Raw genomic sequence first — 18,074 nt, 5'->3', positions numbered from 1 at the left:
ACAGTAGGATCTACCAAACTATGTGGTATTGTATTTTCTCAGTGAGGTGAAACAACATGATAAGACATTATAGCCATCACATGTAAGGTAATAAGCCAATCCAATCGTGTCTTAGCTATGTCCAGATGACTTTGATTCTCCTCCACCAAATAATATACTGTATACCTGGAAATTTTCGTCCAGGCAAATATTCGCCCTTCACCAGCAAAATTCATGCTCATTCAGTGGTAATTTCCCCTTCGTGTGTTTATTAGGACTATTTATGGTATTCTGCATGCTTATATTTGCCCTTGTGATAAAGTTGCCTGCATTGTGATGTCGAAAAAGGTAAGAATGAAACAGCGGCAGATATTCCCCGGTATACCGTATAACATCCTACTAAGCCAGAAGCCTGTTAATTTGTCAGACTACATAATGACCTAGGCCTATTAACCATTATGTGTTACATACAGGTCGTACAGAATTGGAGACCTGCACTAAGTATATAATAAATAGTAATGATGATTAATGGTTATAAGATAGCATGCAGGGCCAGCATATTGATCAACAACAGTCAGGAGAGTGGTGCTAATATATATTAAACCGTGAAATTCCATATTGTCGACGCAAGAATTAACGATCACTTAAATATCAAAATAACCAATTTATACAGGTCATATGTTATTGAGCTCTGAAGCTATATATTCAAATAGGGGTATTATGTCTGGATCGAAAAGGAAGCATTTAATATTTTCTATATATAACTCACTGCCACGTACATCTTTTGTCAAATACAACACTCGGGCACAACCGCTGACCCTTGTGAAGCCAAATGACTGTTCCAGTATTGGTTGTTATGGTAAATTGTGTACAAGTTGTAATGTATAATCAATAAGTGTGTAGAAAATCTGTCTGATCATCAGTAGAGGCCATAGTCGCACACTGGAGGGAGCCAACACTTCAAACAAGACAGATATGACAAGCCTGGCGGTCACTCATCTTGGAGGGTTACTGGCCTTTAGACTGACCACAACACTATATATCTATGGAGTTAAAACCACAATTAAATACCTGTTGCGTTAATTGTGACCCTTCAAACTATAATTGCTTTGTGGACATTTTTAACATTGGAAATATTTCTGAAATCTATATATTAATTTATTCATAATCAATAAAAAATGTTTGCATGTGGTCATCGATATTTTGTGCTTATTTTTCTCAATTAAAAAAACGTGAACATTTCTACACCAAAACAGCATATGAATCCATTTCTTTAATATGGATCTTATCAAATACAATTTTCTACGGTTTTCTCAGAAATGTTTCAAAACAAATATACTTCTTACTTAAATATACATTTTTTGATATAAATGTTATCCTATTTTAATGCTTATTCAGTATTGCATAAATGAGCTTACATTATAGAGAAGCCACTGGTTGTTTTATATGTTTAATTGAATAGTCCACTGAAGTATTAAAATGAGTAATTATTGTGTTACATAAGTAAGTACACATAGATATACCAGTCAAAAGTTTGTGTTTTACGTCCTATAAACAGCAATGCTCATTTAAGGACGTGCCAGGTTTAGGAGGAAATCCGGAGTTCACAGAGAAAAAACACAGACCTACAGCCACTTACCTAGCACTTACCTAGCAACTGCCCCACGTAGGTCTCGAACCCGCGACCCAGCAGTGAAGGGCTAGTGGAAGCAGAATGTCAGACGCCTTAACCACTTGGCCACCGCGGCCCACCAAGTCAAAAAGATTACCCCTAAAATAGCTAGGTATATAGTACTTGGGACATCCAATATATTAGCCCCCTGAGATTTGACTTCCTGTGTTAACCATTGTATTATGAGGCCACTTCACCGTCTACACCCACAATCACAGATTATACACACCACAAAACACAAATAGGCTTATTGGAAAAAGGAAGAACGTTTTTTTTCTCTAGAAGTGTTTCCAATCATCTGGGGATTACAGGCAGCCCAGAAGCCTGGAAAATGTGGAACACATGAATTGCAAATAGGACAAGAGTAATGGAATTGCAAATACAATTGTATGGATTTCAAATAAAGTAATCAAGATAGCTGTACAAGATCCTAGGAAGCCATATTCTATTGCCTTAGACTAATTACAGAAAAGGCAGAAAACGAAATCAGGAAAAGTCATAACTAAATGTCTACTGTCACGGTTCAAACTCAAAGTGTAAGAGATGGAGGAAAACTTAGTGTTTTCTGAGCAATTTAGATAGTTACCACTGCCTCATATATAAGCGTTAAGTTGCGTGTAGTAGGTTAACAGGGGGGAACAGCAGTTTGAATAATGTGCCAGCATATTTTTGAAAAATAGACATTTTGGCAGGAGGAAAGGATCCAAATTGATATGATTCCATCAGTTATATCTTACAGTTTATATCTTGTGTACAAGTTTGTAGCTAAAAATGCAGCTTTAGACCAAGTTACTCCAGAAAGGATAATACATCTCAGATATGAAGGATATGAAGTTATGAACATTTATTATAGGGATCAGATAAACAAGAACATAAAACATGAAATGTATCCTCTATGAAGCTAGTATGCTATATAAGAACCAACATGATTCTTAAAACGAATATTAAAAACATAGATCAAGAATACCAACTAACTATTGTATATTCAACAGGTGTAACAAAATAATCATGACATAATAACACAAATGTTACAAAATAATTTTGGCCCTTGGGAATTATTTCTCAGCTGCTTCTATATGGACTTGTAGAGTAGAGTAGGTCTGTCCATGTTAGTAAAAAGACTTATAGAATTATGAAACAGACCTTCCACGACCAACCGACTAGAACAGGGATGTTCTACGAAATAAGGGGATGGCACCACTGCCTAGAACAGGGATGTTCTATATCTAACTGTATGATTTATCTACTATTAAGACTCAGTGGCATAAAGTACAAAATTATATGCTACCAAATATTAGACCATGCTTAATTATAGCCCACACTATTGATAAACAGATACACTGCAGCTGAGAGTCTTATCTAGAACTAATTCAGACCCTCACATATAAGTAATAATATCAGGTAACAATCCAAACATTGACTTTTCCCCCATTTTACAGACTAGGCCATTCTGGGTTAATGTAACACAGGTGCAAATCTATTGACCTCTGCTTCGGAAATTTAGGAAATTTCTGGTCTATAACATAATTCATTTTCTGAAAAAGTACAAAAAAGCATATAAAGTGTCTTAAAAAAATACATGTAGACATGTCTTTGTACCGACAGTCTAATCTCCCTGTGTAGACATGTCTTTGTACTGACAGTCTTATCTCCCTGTGTAGACATGGCTTTGTACCGACAGTCTTATCTCCCTGTGTAGACATGTTTTTGTACTGGCAGTCTTATCTCCCTGTGTAGACATGTCTTTGTACCGACAGTCTTATCTCCCTGTGTAGACATGTCTTTGTACTTACAGTCTTATCTCCCTGTGTAGACATGTCTTTAAACTGACAGACTTTTCTCCCTGTGTAGACATGTCTTTGTACCGACAGTCTAATCTCCCTGTGTACACATGTCTTTGTACTGACAGTCTTATCTCCCTGTGTAGACATGTCTTTATACTGACAGACTTTTCTCCCTGTGTAGACATGTCTTTGTACCGACAGTCTTATCTCCCTGTGTAGACATGTCTTTGTACCGACAGTCTTATCTCCCTGTGTAGACATGTCTTTGTACCGACAGTCTTATCTCCCTGCCTGTGTAGACATGTCTTTGTAAGGACAGTCTTATCGCCCTGTGTAGACATGTCTTTGTAAGGACAGTCTTATCTCTCTATATATACACGTCTTTGTACCGACTGTCTTATCTCCCTGTGTAGACATGTCTTTGTACAGACAGTCTTATCTCCCTGTGTAGACATGTATTTGTACGGACAGTCTTATCTCCCTGTGTAGACATGTTTTTGTACTGGCAGTCTTATCTCCCTGTGTAGACATGTTTTTGTACTGGCAGTCTTATCTCCCTGTGTAGACATGGCTTTGTACCGACAGGCTTATCTCCCTGTGTAGACATGTCTTTAAACTGACAGACTTTTCTCCCTGTGTAGACATGTCTTTGTACTGACAGACTTATCTCCCTGTGTAGACATGTCTTTATACTGACAGACTTTTCTCTCTGTGTAGACATGTATTTGTACAGACAGTCTTATCTCCCTGTGTAGACATGTCTTTGTACCGACAGTCTTATAGCCCTGTGTAGACATGTCTTTGTACAGACAGTCTTATCCCCCTGTGTAGACATGTCTTTGTATCGACAGTCTTATCCCCCTGTGTAGACATGTCTTTGTACAAACAGTCTTATCTCCCTGTGTAGACATGTCTTTGTACCGACAGTCTTATCTCCCTGCCTGTGTAGACATGTCTTGGTAAGGACAGTCTTATCGCCCTGTGTAGACATGTCTTTGTACCGACAGTCTTATCTCCCTATGTATACATGTCTTTGTACCGACAGTCTTATCGCCCTGTGTAGACATGTCTTTGTAAGGACAGTCTTATCTCTCTATATATACACGTCTTTGTACCGACTGTCTTATCTCCCTGTGTAGACATGTCTTTGTACCGGCAGTCTTATCTCCCTGTGTAGACATATCTTTGTATCGACAGTCTTATCTCCCTGCCTGTGTAGACATGTCTATGTAAGGACAGTCTTATCTCCATGTGTAGTCTCCCTGTGTAGACATGTCTTTGTACCGACAGTCCTATCTCCCTGTGTAGCCATGTCTTTGTACTGACAGTCTTATCTCCCTGTGTAGACATGTCTTTATACTGACAGACTTTTCTCCCTGTGTAGACATGTCTTTATACCGACAGTCTTATCTCCCTGTGTAGACATGTATTTGTACAGACAGTCTTATCTCCCTGTATAGACTTCTCTTTGTACCGACAGTCTTATCTCCCTGTGTAGACATGTCTTTGTACAGACAGTCTTATCTCCCTGTATAGACTTCTCTTTGTACCGACAGTCTTATCGCGCTGTGTAGACATGTCTTTGTACAAACAGTCTTATCTCCCTGTGTAGACATGTCCTTGTACCGACAGTCTTATCTCCCTATGTATACATGTCTTTGTACCGACAGTCTTATCGCCCTGTGTAGACATGTCTTTGTACAGACAGTCTTATCTCCCTGCCTGTGTAGACATGTCTATGTAAGGACAGTCTTATCTCCATGTGTAGTCTCCCTGTGTAGACCTGTCTTTGTACCGACAGTCTTATCTCCCTGTGTAGAAATGTCTTTGTCAGGACAGTCTTATCCCCCTGTGTAGACATGGCTTTGTACCGACAGTCTTATCTCCCTATGTATACATGTCTTTGTACTGACAGTCTTATCGCCCTGTGTAGACATGTCTTTGTACAGACAGTCTTATCTCCCTGTGTAGACATGTCTTTGTACCGACAGTCTTATCTCCCTGTGTAGACATGTCTTTGTACTGACAGTCTTATCTCCCTGTGTAGACATGTCTTTTTACTGACAGTCTTATCTGCCGTACCTGACATGTTGTAGTTATAACCCATTGCCTTGTTAATGGTATGAACCCTTGTTAATGGATCAGCTATCACAACATTATCATATATACCAATACACAGATGTTTAGACATAGTGGCATCAACACTGCAGGCAGGGAGGCTGGGGAGCGATACATACAACAGCATGATCTACACACTGTGCTCCTGGTAGTACACAGATGTTTGTAAATCTCTCTCAGCAGGTGTAAACTCACACATCCAGAAACCTTCAAAATAGGCTATAGACAATCCAATTAAAACTTAAATCTTCATTCTTTAATAACATTTATGGAATTTTAAACACTATTATAAGTCAATACTGGATAATAACTTTTTTATGATATGCAATGATTACATTGGTTATTTAGCCTATCAATTCCCATCAAATGTTGTTTTTTGTTTTTAGTTTGATAACTACATCAAGTCAAGTCCAAACCTTCTTTCACAACTATTACATTGGTTATTCAGCTTGTTGATTTCCATCAAATACTCTTTTTTCTGACTTTTGTTTCAGGTTCAGGTCCCATTTCTGATCAGCCTCCCTCTTCAGGTTTCCCTGTATGGGTGTAGCATAGATCAATAATCCACACACCTCCTGGTGTCAATTAAGTAGCTGTCACCATTAGGTTTAAAGCTTACCTATTATCACAAGTATCAACAACTCTCAACAGAATCCACTTGAATGTTGGAAGGTTTACTCAGTCTGAACGTAACGAGAGGCCCCGAGGACCTGTATCACTCACATGGATATAAAAGCATATCAGCACACATTTATTTCCTGGTTCCACGAATGCTATACAACCGTTTATTCAAATAATACCCCTTGACAACTTTGAAGATCACCTTGAAGTGGGTCAAGGTAATTAATTTGAAGACACTTTAAAGTCCTTCATGCCAGCAAGCTCCAGGTGAAATATGAATGCTACTCCTCTCCAATGTTCAGAGAAAGTCATTTTATTATTTCAACATATTTGAACCTGGTTACCTTAAGTAGGTCAAGGTTGTTGATTGGGGGAAAGGTATAGTGCTTTACCTCATATACCTACCGGCCAAATATTATGACTCTAGGTGACTTGGTTTTCCAGAAGAATATTCTAAGTAAAAAGTGTTTTACCAAATAGTAGCCCATGATGACCTTTGACTTATACCGGCTCTCTAATTTGACCTTTCACCTCAACACAAGACCCTATGGGTAGTATTCCTAAATTCCTATTTTCCTAATATCAAAATGAGTTTTTAGATTCTGTTTAAAGCTGTTTTACATATCTGACCCCCTTAAAAGTAAGATGTGATCACTGATTCAAAGAAACTTTCAAGTACTTTATTCCAAATAGGTAAACATCAAGACACCATATTCAGAAGATTCTAAAAGTATTTTATCCATATCAGCCCTTTCCTTTTTGACAGTTAACCCCGCCCAGCTCTCTAAGTTGACCTTTGACCTCCACACAAAACATAAAAAAAGATGCACATGTCTATAGTCTTCTAAAAACACTGAAGTACAGTGACTCTACACCTGTAGACTTTAGAGGAGATGTTTGCAGTTTTTAATATGTTTGACTTCTGTGTTGAAGAGATTAGCTCTTAGCTGACAAACAAAAGTGTCAGAAGAAAGTAATTTGCCAAACAATGCAGCTTGGCAGAATGTCTGATAGCAGTATAAAGTAACAAATCTACTGTAAAAGTGCAGATTTCGCACTCATTTTTTCTGCAGTTTTTGTGTCAAAGAGCAATAATTCACCCCAACTGAAAACTCCAAATGACAGGTGTTGAATAATCTTTCTAAATTTAATCACAAGAATGTTACGCTGTATTTTAAAGCATAACATGAAATTGTGAATCTAATGATGTACAAAATTATTTTAAAATCTATTGTAAAAGATGAGTCCCGAGGAGTCTACAGAAATCATGTCACTATTACTTCTACTTTTATTAAGAAATTATTTTTCAGGTCAAGATAATAACATTTAGCTTTCTCTAAACTTTGATCCAAGGCAGTTATATGATTGACCCTCTATCCTATGTGTGACCCTCAAAGAACCTTGTACAGTGAAACCCAACTTACTTGAACTCGCATTACTCCATCACCTCCTATTCCTCCAATAGTTTGCTTGGTCCCAACTGTGTTGTTATATATTGTTTGTAAATGAACCTCAGATTCCTCGAACTGCCATTGCTTAAATACCCTGTATTCCTCAAACACTGATTGATCCCTCCACTCAAAACCTTAGTATTTAACCCTATCCATTTGTTGAACAGGTAGACACAACCGCATGTATACCGTAGCTGCGTGCCATCAACATGCCTCGAGACACATAATGTGGTCTACGCTCATCGTGTCCAGCTGTCGGTCGGAAGTCAGATAATTAAAGGATTAACGGCTTTATAATTAAGTACCTGTTCCGTTTCCCTGTTTTAGCTATATTATCATTTTGTTTGCATATTTATCAATTCAAGACGATGTTTTGACATCGATGATTAGGCGGAAGTGTTTATTCACAGGTTGTGTAAAACCATATTTCGGCATAGCAATATTAATCAGAAATCATGAAACGGATTCCCGACCATCCGTTGTGATTGCTAGTTTCGTTATCAATCAACATGATAATAACAAGGATTCAAGATTTTCTTCATTTTAAACGGATCGAAGATCAGTTCCTCTTGTTTTGATATTTTGTAAAATCAACGTGGCCAAATACAGTATGGCGGACTGTCAAAACGACAAGTACTGCTGTCACAACTGTATATACGTTCACATACAGCATTTTTTTTATTCTAGTTCCTTTCTTAACCCTTTCACCCCTATGTAACTTTAGTAGACTCTACCATGCATTGATCTGGATGAGTCAATGATGGTCTACAGTGGTAAAAGGGTTAATACCAATGGCTATATGTTTCGAATGTTCAACTATTTCATATCTTATCAAATGTTGTCATCTTTATGGAATTCTGTTTAATTTCTATCATCTTATATAATAATAACTGTCTACAAATGCAGTGTTCGAACTGTCTGTCGTCCCACCTGATAAAAAATGACAGTGTCGGACGAACCACGGATTCGTCGAATATCATGTATTTCTTGAACTATTGATCTGGGCCCAATGAGTTTGAGTTAGCGGGGTTTTACGGTACATGTACAACTTTCTCAATAAATTAAAACTTTAAAATACCAACTGTTACTAAGTTTTATACTCATAAAATTATAAAATAAATGGCATCTATTTGTGTTTTACAGTAACACAAAATCAATATTTACTCATTGACCAGCACGTATATATCACCAGTTTGATAGATTCATCTGATATTTTCTTACCAGTTAAGTGTTAAGGTTCCTGGTAAAAATTGAAAAAAATCTGACAACAAACTAAATACAAATGTGATATTTAACAAGAAGCTGAAATTTTTCTATTTTCTATTGTTCACTGCCTCAAAATGATAGTTTATTTATCACACTGACTATTTTCTATTGTACACTGCCTCAAAATGATAGTTTATTTATCACACTGACTATTTTCTATTGTACACTGCCTCAAAATGATAGTTTATTTATCACACTGACTATTTTCTATTGTACACTGCCTCAAAATGATAGTTTATTTATCACACTGACTATTTTCTATACTCCAGTGAAACATATCACTTTTATCATACCACAGTTCCTCCAGATTTCACTGATTTCACTACAGTGAGGTCACGGACACTGATTTTATCACAGATAATTTCACTTTTTCACTGTTATGAAGAAATTACTTTTATCAAACTGACAATTCACCACAAATCACTGCATTTATGTGAAATCACTTTATCATACTGACAATTCACCATATTTTACCTAAGTCATGAACTACATGTATATGGAGTTATAACAGAGAAACAAACACTATACTTATGAAGAGTTACTTATAACGGAGATAAATCCTACAAGACGCTCACAAAGCACCTTACCTGTACTGTACTAGAGAGATTTCCCCTGGAGAATAAATATCAGAGAAGCTAGATGAATCTGTCATGCAACAGCTTGGCAGAGCTGCGGCTGCTGTGGCTGGAAGTCAGAGAGCAGGGGAGTGTTTTTGTTAGATAGCAGCGGCGAGTAAAGCCACAGATCTAATGGAGTCACCCTCCCTCTCACACAATCAATACCACCACCATTTATAACAGTTTCAGCTTCAAGTTTCACTTTTCCTCAAATGATTGTTTCTTACCACATCACCATCAGGTAGTTCAGACAGATATTGATACCATCAGGTGGTTCAGACAGATATTGACACCATCAGGTAGTTCAGACAGATATTGATTACCACATCACCATCAGGTAGTTCAGACAGATATTGCTTACCACATTACCATCAGGTAGTTCAGACAGATATTGATACCATCAGGTAGTCCAAACAGATATTGATTACCACATCACCATCAGGTAGTTCAGACAGATATTGATTACCACATCACCATCAGGTAGTTCAGACAGATATTGATTACCACATCACCATCAAGTAGTTCAGACAGATATTGATTACCACATCACCATCAGGTTGTTCAGACAGATATTGCTTACCACATCACCATCAGGTAGTTCAGACAGATATTGATTCCCACATCACCATCAGGTAGTTCAGACATATATTGATTACCACATCACAATCAGGTAGTTCAGACAGATATTGATTACCGCATCACCATCAGGTAGTTCAGACAGATATTGCTTACCACATAACCATCAGGTAGTCCAGACAGATATTGCTTACCACATCCCCATCAGGTAGTTCAGACAGATATTGATTACCTCATCACCATCAAGTAGTTCAGACAGATATTGCGTACCACATCACCATCAGGTAGTTCAGACATATATTGATTACCACATCACCATCAGGTTGTTCAGACAGATATTGATTACCATATCACCATCAGGTAGTTCAGACAGATATTGATTCCCACATCACCATCAGGTAGTTCAGACATATATTGATTACCACATCACAATCAGGTAGTTCAGACAGATATTGATTCCCACATCACCATCAGGTAGTTCAGACATATATTGATTACCACATCACAATCAGGTAGTTCAGACAGATATTGATTACCGCATCACCATCAGGTAGTTCAGGCAGATATTGATTACCACATCACCATCAAGTAGTTCAGCCAGATATTGATTACCACATCACCATCAGGAAGTTCAGACAGATATTTATTACCACATCACCATCAGGTTGTTCAGACAGATATTGCTTACCACATCACCATCATGTAGTTCAGACAGATATTGCTTACCACATCACCATCAGGTAGTCCAGACAGATATTGCTTACCACATCCCCATCAGGTAGTTCAGACAGATATTGATTCCCACATCACCATCAGGTAGTCCAGACAGATATTGATTACCACATCACCAGCAGGTAGTCCAGACAGATATTTATTACCACATCACCATCAGGTAGTGCAGACAGATATTGCTTACCACATCACCATCAGGTAGTCCAGCCAGATATTGATTACCACATCACCATCAAGTAGTTCAGCCAGATATTGATTACCACATCACCATCAAGTAGTTCAGACAGATATTGCTTACCACATCACCATCATGTAGTTCAGACAGATATTGATAACATCATTTGATGTTTATCATGTGCATTATACTCTTTTGATCTATACAAAATTCCAATTTTGTTTTTATTTTAAATTAAACAAATGTGTTTCTCACTTCCAAACCGCATCATTGAACTAACAAAGTGATTTTCTCTCCAGAATTTGAAGAATTCTGACAGAGAATGTCTCAAAATGAGAATAATTTAGCATGGTATTTGGTATGATACGGGTATTTTCCAAATGAAAAAGTGTGATGGAATTATAGCTCCAAAACAGATAAAGGATTCCAGTGTCCCCTACACTGTGTCTTTTCGTGTATACAGTAACCTCCCTTTAACTTTTAGTTAATTTCCGATATAACTGTAACACAGTCAGGCCGAGACACTGCCATTGACCAGGTAGCTATATATTGGTTAGAGCGATAGTATAACAACGCAGTAAATAAGTCAATTCTGCATTTTATAAATTATTTCACCTGGAATAGAGGGATATCATATTACATTTTTTAATTAACTGAAACTTACTAATTATGGCCATAAATTAACACCTACTACAGTATCTCAGGAGACCTTACACTGTTATAAATTCCTAAATATCTTTGATTGATTGTTCTCATCTTGTCTGCTTTGATTTGCTTTGAAACATATTAAACTAGGTTTGACCTTTGATCTCATTTGACCCCCTGATGACCATGGCTGGTCAATTGATTAAGGTTGTCTTCAAGTCAATAATGCTTTACTGGGATACCAGGTAGTTTTTACAGACAGGCCTACATGGGTGGTGAGACGGGCCAGCCTAATAAATTACACAGCCCTAATGGCAAGAAAGATATGGTTAGCTTTCCATCATCTTCACTCGGTCAATGCATTAACAACCCCCATATTAATTTGATGGAAGCAACAGTTTGCTTAAATGAGCTTAAACAGAGGTGACTACAGCAGTGTTTGTTTGATCTGATTATGACATCGTATCTATCAGAAATATTTATTACAGTTTTGAGGAGCTTACATTCTTTTCCACATTGTGAAGGTGACATGGACTTTTCAGTCAACAGAGGCTGTATATGACTCCGGCATTGATCTGTATTGGCGCTAAAAATATGGCAAGATAGAGGCCAGTTATTGTGTTTTATCTGCAGGGCACTAATCACACTGAAATTCACCTGTGTAATTTCCAGCAGAGATACCATCCTGTGGAACCTGTATATGACAGGTGTGCTATACTAAATATAACTCTGTCAATCCCTACAGTCATGTAATCTTATTAAAATAATGTTTTGATAAAGAAACAAGAGGCCCAGAGGGCCAGTATTGCTCACCTGGATATAAAAGCAATTTCTTCAAAATATTCTCATTAAAAGGAATATTGCAAGCAAAACCCAAAGGACACGTATGTACAGCCAGTTCCTGAGGCCAATCATTGTAGTGGATGTGTATCCAAATCTTGTATTTTTATAGGGTGGGGAACTCAAATGTTTCTATGTTATGACTCAGGGACCGAGTCCCTAAGGGTGGGGGCAAACTCAAAAAGGCCATTTCTGGTAGCATGACTGTATTCATCTCTTCATGCCCAGCAGTTTTATATCTGTCATGACCAAGACAAGTTTCCAGGGGTGGGGCAGACCCAGAGGCCAGTCTTTGTATCATATCTGTGTTAGATTGTTCTTGCCCAGCAGTTTTATGTATGGTAATCGGGTGGGTATTTTAACCATTTTAAAGTTATGACCCCGGGACCAAGCCAACAAGTATGGAACCAGACCATTGGGGGACAACCCTGGAAGCTATATGTGTATTCTTCTCTTCATCCTCAACAGTTGTATGTATGGTCATGGGGTGGGGATCTGAACCTTTCGATAGTACGACCAGGGACTAAGTCCCTATGGGATGGAGCAGACCCGGATACCAATCCTGGTAGCATATCTGTATTTGAACTTTGATACATAACAGTTGTATAAATTGTAATAGGGTGGGGATGTGAACTGTTTCCAACTGTGACCAAGTCCCTATGGGTGTGGCCAGACACCAGGTTCAAATCTAATACAGTAACTGTGATTGACTTTGTCTTTTTATGCCCAGCAATTGTATGGTTATGGGGTGGGGATCTCAACTGTTTTAAAGCTATGACCCAGTGACTTAGTCTTCAAAGGTGGGGCCAGACACCTGGGCCATTCTTGTTTAATAGGTAGCACATATCATGCATTTTATCCTTAAACTCAGCAATTGTGTCCATGGTCACAGGGTGGTGATCTCAACTGTTTCCAAGTTGTAACTCAGAAACTTAGTCCCTTGGGGTCCAGCAACACCCCAGAGTCAATTCTAAAATATGATTGTGTACGTCTCTTCATGCCATGCAACTGCACATATAGTTTTGGGAAGGGATCTCAACTATTTCAAAGCTATGACCCAGAAACTAAGTCTTCAAGGGTGGAGCAACACCCCATCCTGATGTCAGCCCTCCTGATAGCATATGTGCATTTATATTTGTATATACAGTTATTTATAGGGAGGGGATCTCAACTATTTCTAAGTCGTGACCTAGACATTAAGTCCTTAGGGAGGTGGCCAGACCCCAAGATCAATTCCAATATCATGATTGTTTTCGTCTGTTTATACTCAGTAACTGTATATAAGATTATAGGGTTGAAAAATAACAAATACCACTAACTATCCTAACACTGCAGTAATACACTCTAAACACATATACCACCAAGGATACTTACAAGATATTATATGTTCACCAGATATTCAATAAAATGTTCAAGTAGTAAAGAGTGCAAAAGAGGCAGACGTTTAAGAATCTGTGAAATTGAAGAAAATGCACAGGGGCAATGAGAGATAAAACTCGGCATGCAATCGATGATTAGCCGTCGGTGCCATGACAAATGTCAACACAGTAATTGCCTCACAAGAAAATCAATGGTGGGATAGACAGAACCATTAATTAACGAGAACAAACAACAGGCGAACGCCCTAAGCTAAATAGATCAACAGGTTCACAGACAAATTTAGCTGCCCTCAGAATCTGACAGCAGCTTCTGTGCCATTAGCAGTGTTTTTATTTCATCAATTTTTATCAGACTCTCAGTCTGCCGAGTCAAATATGAATGTTATTAATTCTCAGATCAATATAAATATCATATTCCTATAAACAAACTGAAAATCAAATCTTCCACTTCCAGTTCTATGTAAATGTAAAAGTACTGTTATCCCCATTTGCTTATTTCACACACGTTCCCAGGTTTTTCTCGTTATTTTGTTATTGTACAGTTTTTAGCTTTCTTATTAGTATTTAGGTGAAAGGTTTCAATGGATGTAAAGAGAGACATCAGGAAAACAGAAAGTGAACTTTGAGCACACACAGGAGGCGGGGTGAACTATTACAGTGACACAGGAGGCGGGGTGAACTATTACAGTGAAACAGTTGGTCTCTTCAATGCTCTACCAGCAGAAAATACGGAGAAAGAAAATAAATCGGAAGCTGTCAGACGTTATTATATGTCCTTTTAACAGTAGATTATAATAAACTAATTCTTTCCCCAAAACCTTTTGGGTGTGAAAAGGTAAAGTATATATCTCAACCCCCAAAAAAGTTTTTTTTTCATTTTTTTGTGCAAGTCCTGCAATGAAATTGTTAATGTATATCTGTAAACCAGCATAAATCATCCCTGGTTTATCCACAGTAAAACGTCCATATCGTTGAACCTTGATAATGTTCCTGGTTTATTACGGACATCATTCTATTTATCTGTCACCCAGATTGCAGTCATATTGGCTGTAACTGCAATCTGACCGACGTTCAATCCTTAATTATTTTTCACTTTCATGTAAAAGATCCGTTTTCTGTCGCAATGCCATTCAATACCCTATATAAAGGAATACAATGCTTGCACCAGCTTCCTGTGATATAATGGTTTATCCAATGATAGTTTCACCTTCTGCCTCCTGAGATAAGACACACCACATCGTTCTCCTAGTAATTCACCTGTCTGTGATCATTTCTAAGAATCAATCGTTTTTCCTAGGTCAGTGATGGTATCACTTGACATTAGGTTCCAATGTCAGATGACCAGATGTTAAGAGCAGGAGTACAGTTTTCACAGGACTATACATTATTCTTTTATATTTCATAAGAAAACAATATTATATCAAATATTGCTTCTGATATACAGCAATGCTTAAGTTGTCAACAGAACGCTCAATGGTAAGTGAATAAAGCTCCAATATCAACTTACCGATCATATGACCAGATACTTGCTGACCAGGAGGGCGGCCAGGTCGTGGGAATTACTGGTCTGGTAGATCAGTGATAGGTTGTAGGCAGCCTCACAGGTCAGGTCGAGGATACCCTGTAACACAAAGTTTATATTACATCAGGGGTGCAAGCAAGGGTCACACTTAGGGGCCTGCATACACATACCTTTCTTATAACGAGTGTCACAAAGGACCAGTATATCTTACAATAGAAAGAGTCACAATGGGCCTGTATATCTTACAAAAGCAAGTGTCACGAAGGACCTGTATATCTTACTATAGCAAGAGTCAAAAAGGACCTGTATATCTTATTATAGCAAGAGTCACAAAGGACCTGTATATCTTACAATATAGCAAGAGTCACAATGGGCCTGTATATCTTACACTCGCAGAGTCTAGTAGCTTCTCTGGAATCGTCCAGGGTCTAGTTGCTTCTCTGTATCTTTGGAGTCTTGCTCGATCAAGTAGCTAGCTACTCTGGGACACCTCAGAGTCCAGCTTCTTAAAAATTTTAAATATCCTATTAGTAAGTTTAATCGTTTTGGTATAGAGTGAGTAGCCCCTGATACGCCAAACTTGTAGCTTGTATGTATTATAACTGTAGTAATAAACAGGTTAAACTGTTCTTGCGTGTTTAGTTGTATATAAAATGATAGTTTGATATTTTAATATTAAACTATAGTTTATATACAATGAGTTTGCCTTGCTGCCTATGTTTTCTGTTTTCTGTAATGTAGGTCGTATGTATTTATGTAGTTGCCAATTAGCATGTATGTTAATGAGAGTAGAGGGATGCTGCTGATTGACCAATCAGCGTCTGCCTGAGGGAATGCCCTGTTAGGGATTTGGAGCCCCCACAGCATAGTTTTCTGAATCATTGAAGGAGATTGTTGTGCATTCCCACCCGCCATCCCCTTCAGCACCTGTAATTGTACTGTTTATTCATGTAATATATATATATAATCTGTACTTTATATATGATTGTAATACCATATACGTATGCTATAACATTACTTTGGTGCTTTGGTTTTGCTATACCCTTAAACTGTCATATGAATGTCATCTCAGTTGGTCTCCTGATTTTGTTTTAATTGTTTGGGCTACTCACTCTTAATTTTAAAACATATAGTTTAATTTTGGCATTTAATTCTTGGGGAATTCTACCCCCAATCTTATAATAATATTATACATGTAGTATTTTACGACAGTATGTTTCAGCTTCTCTCATATCGTTGAGGGTCTAGCTAACATATTCAGCTTCTCTCATATCGTTGAGGGTCTAGCCGTAGTCGTTGAATATTCCATTTCTCATGCAGCTTCTCCAGGGTCGCTCGCAGAGTCTAGTAGCTTCTCTGGAATCGTCCAGGGTCTAGTTGCTTCTCTGTATCTTTGGAGTCTTGCTCGATCATGTAGCTAGCTACTCTGGGACACCTCAGAGTCCAGATTCTTTAAATTTTAAATATCCTATTAGTAAGTTTAATCGTTTTGGTATAGAGTGAGTAGCCCCTGATACGCCAAACTTGTAGCTTGTATGTATTATAACTGTAGTAATAAACAGGTTAAACTGTTCTTGCGTGTTTAGTTGTATATAAATTACAAAAGCAAGTGTCACGAAGGACCTTTATATCTTACTAAAGCAAGAGTCACAAAGGACCTGTATATCTTACTATAGCAAGAGTCACAAGGAACCTGTATATCTTACTATAGCAAGAGTCACAAGGGACCTGTATATAATAGTTACTATAGCAAGAGTCACAATGGGCCTGTATATCTTACTATATTAAGAGTCACAATGGGCCTGTATATCTTATTATATTAAGAGTCAAAAAGGACTTGTATATCTTACTATAGCAAGAGTCACAAAGGACCTGTATATCTTACTATAGCAAGGGTATCAAGGGGCCTGTATATCTTTCTTCAGCAAGCATCGCAAAACATTATATTTCTATTATAACATGGGTCATAAAGGGTCTATATATCTTACTATAACAAGGGTTACAAAGGACCTGTAGAGCCTATCATAACAAGTGTTCTGTAAGACCTGCATTTCTATCTATGACAAGGACCACAACAGATCTATATATCCTTCTATAGGGGTCACAACGGGCCAGTGTATCTTACTATAGCTTGGGGTCACAATGGGCCAGTATATCTTACTATAGCTTGGGGTCACAACGGGCCAGTGTATCTTACTATACCTTGGGGTCACAACGGGCCAGTATATATTACTATAGCTTGGGGTCACAACGGCGGGCCAGTGTATCCTTCTACAGCTTGGGGTCACAGCGGGCCAGTGTATCTTACTATAGCTTGGTGTCACAACGGGCCAGTGTATCTTACTATAGCTTGGGGTCACAACGGGCCAGTGTATCTTCTTATAGAAAGCATTCCAAAGTGCAAACTGCAGCATGGGTCACAATGGGCTTGTATATCCTCTTTTGAATACTTCTGAAGAAAATCTAACTGATTTGATTGGTCAACCGCACTGTTTAGTGTAATAGGTGATTGTTTAGGTACACGATTGCCATATACATGATGTTATAATTACTACAACACACAATTGATATCATCCATTGAAGCAAATCTTACCAGATAAATAGAAAGGACTTTGCATACTAAATATTGCAAATGGTCTATATCAATTTCATTTCAAGAAGATATAAGTTTCTAAATGTTCCAGTAAAAAAAACGGG

At 37.9% G+C, this 18,074-nt stretch overlaps 1 protein-coding gene across 2 annotated transcripts in view; it reads right to left on the bottom strand.

The window, feature by feature from the left end:
• Positions 1-18,074, bottom strand: part of LOC110454404 (general transcription factor 3C polypeptide 3-like) — a 60,043-nt gene that overhangs the window by 7,823 nt on the left and 34,146 nt on the right. The window contains exons 26-27 of one of the 2 annotated variants that reach the window (XM_021503888.1): positions 15,766-15,882; positions 15,363-15,476 (exon numbers count right to left, since the gene is read on the bottom strand). The gene's annotated coding sequence lies outside the window, so the exon portion shown is untranslated. The remainder of the gene's footprint in view (positions 1-15,362; positions 15,477-15,765; positions 15,883-18,074) is intronic. The other variant, XM_021503887.1, reaches the window with a different exon arrangement.

Source organism: Mizuhopecten yessoensis, unplaced genomic scaffold, assembly GCF_002113885.1.
Source record: "Mizuhopecten yessoensis strain PY_sf001 unplaced genomic scaffold, ASM211388v2 scaffold7833, whole genome shotgun sequence".
Taxonomy (NCBI): Eukaryota; Metazoa; Mollusca; class Bivalvia; order Pectinida; family Pectinidae; genus Mizuhopecten; species Mizuhopecten yessoensis.
This window is presented reverse-complemented; position numbering and strand designations above follow the sequence as displayed.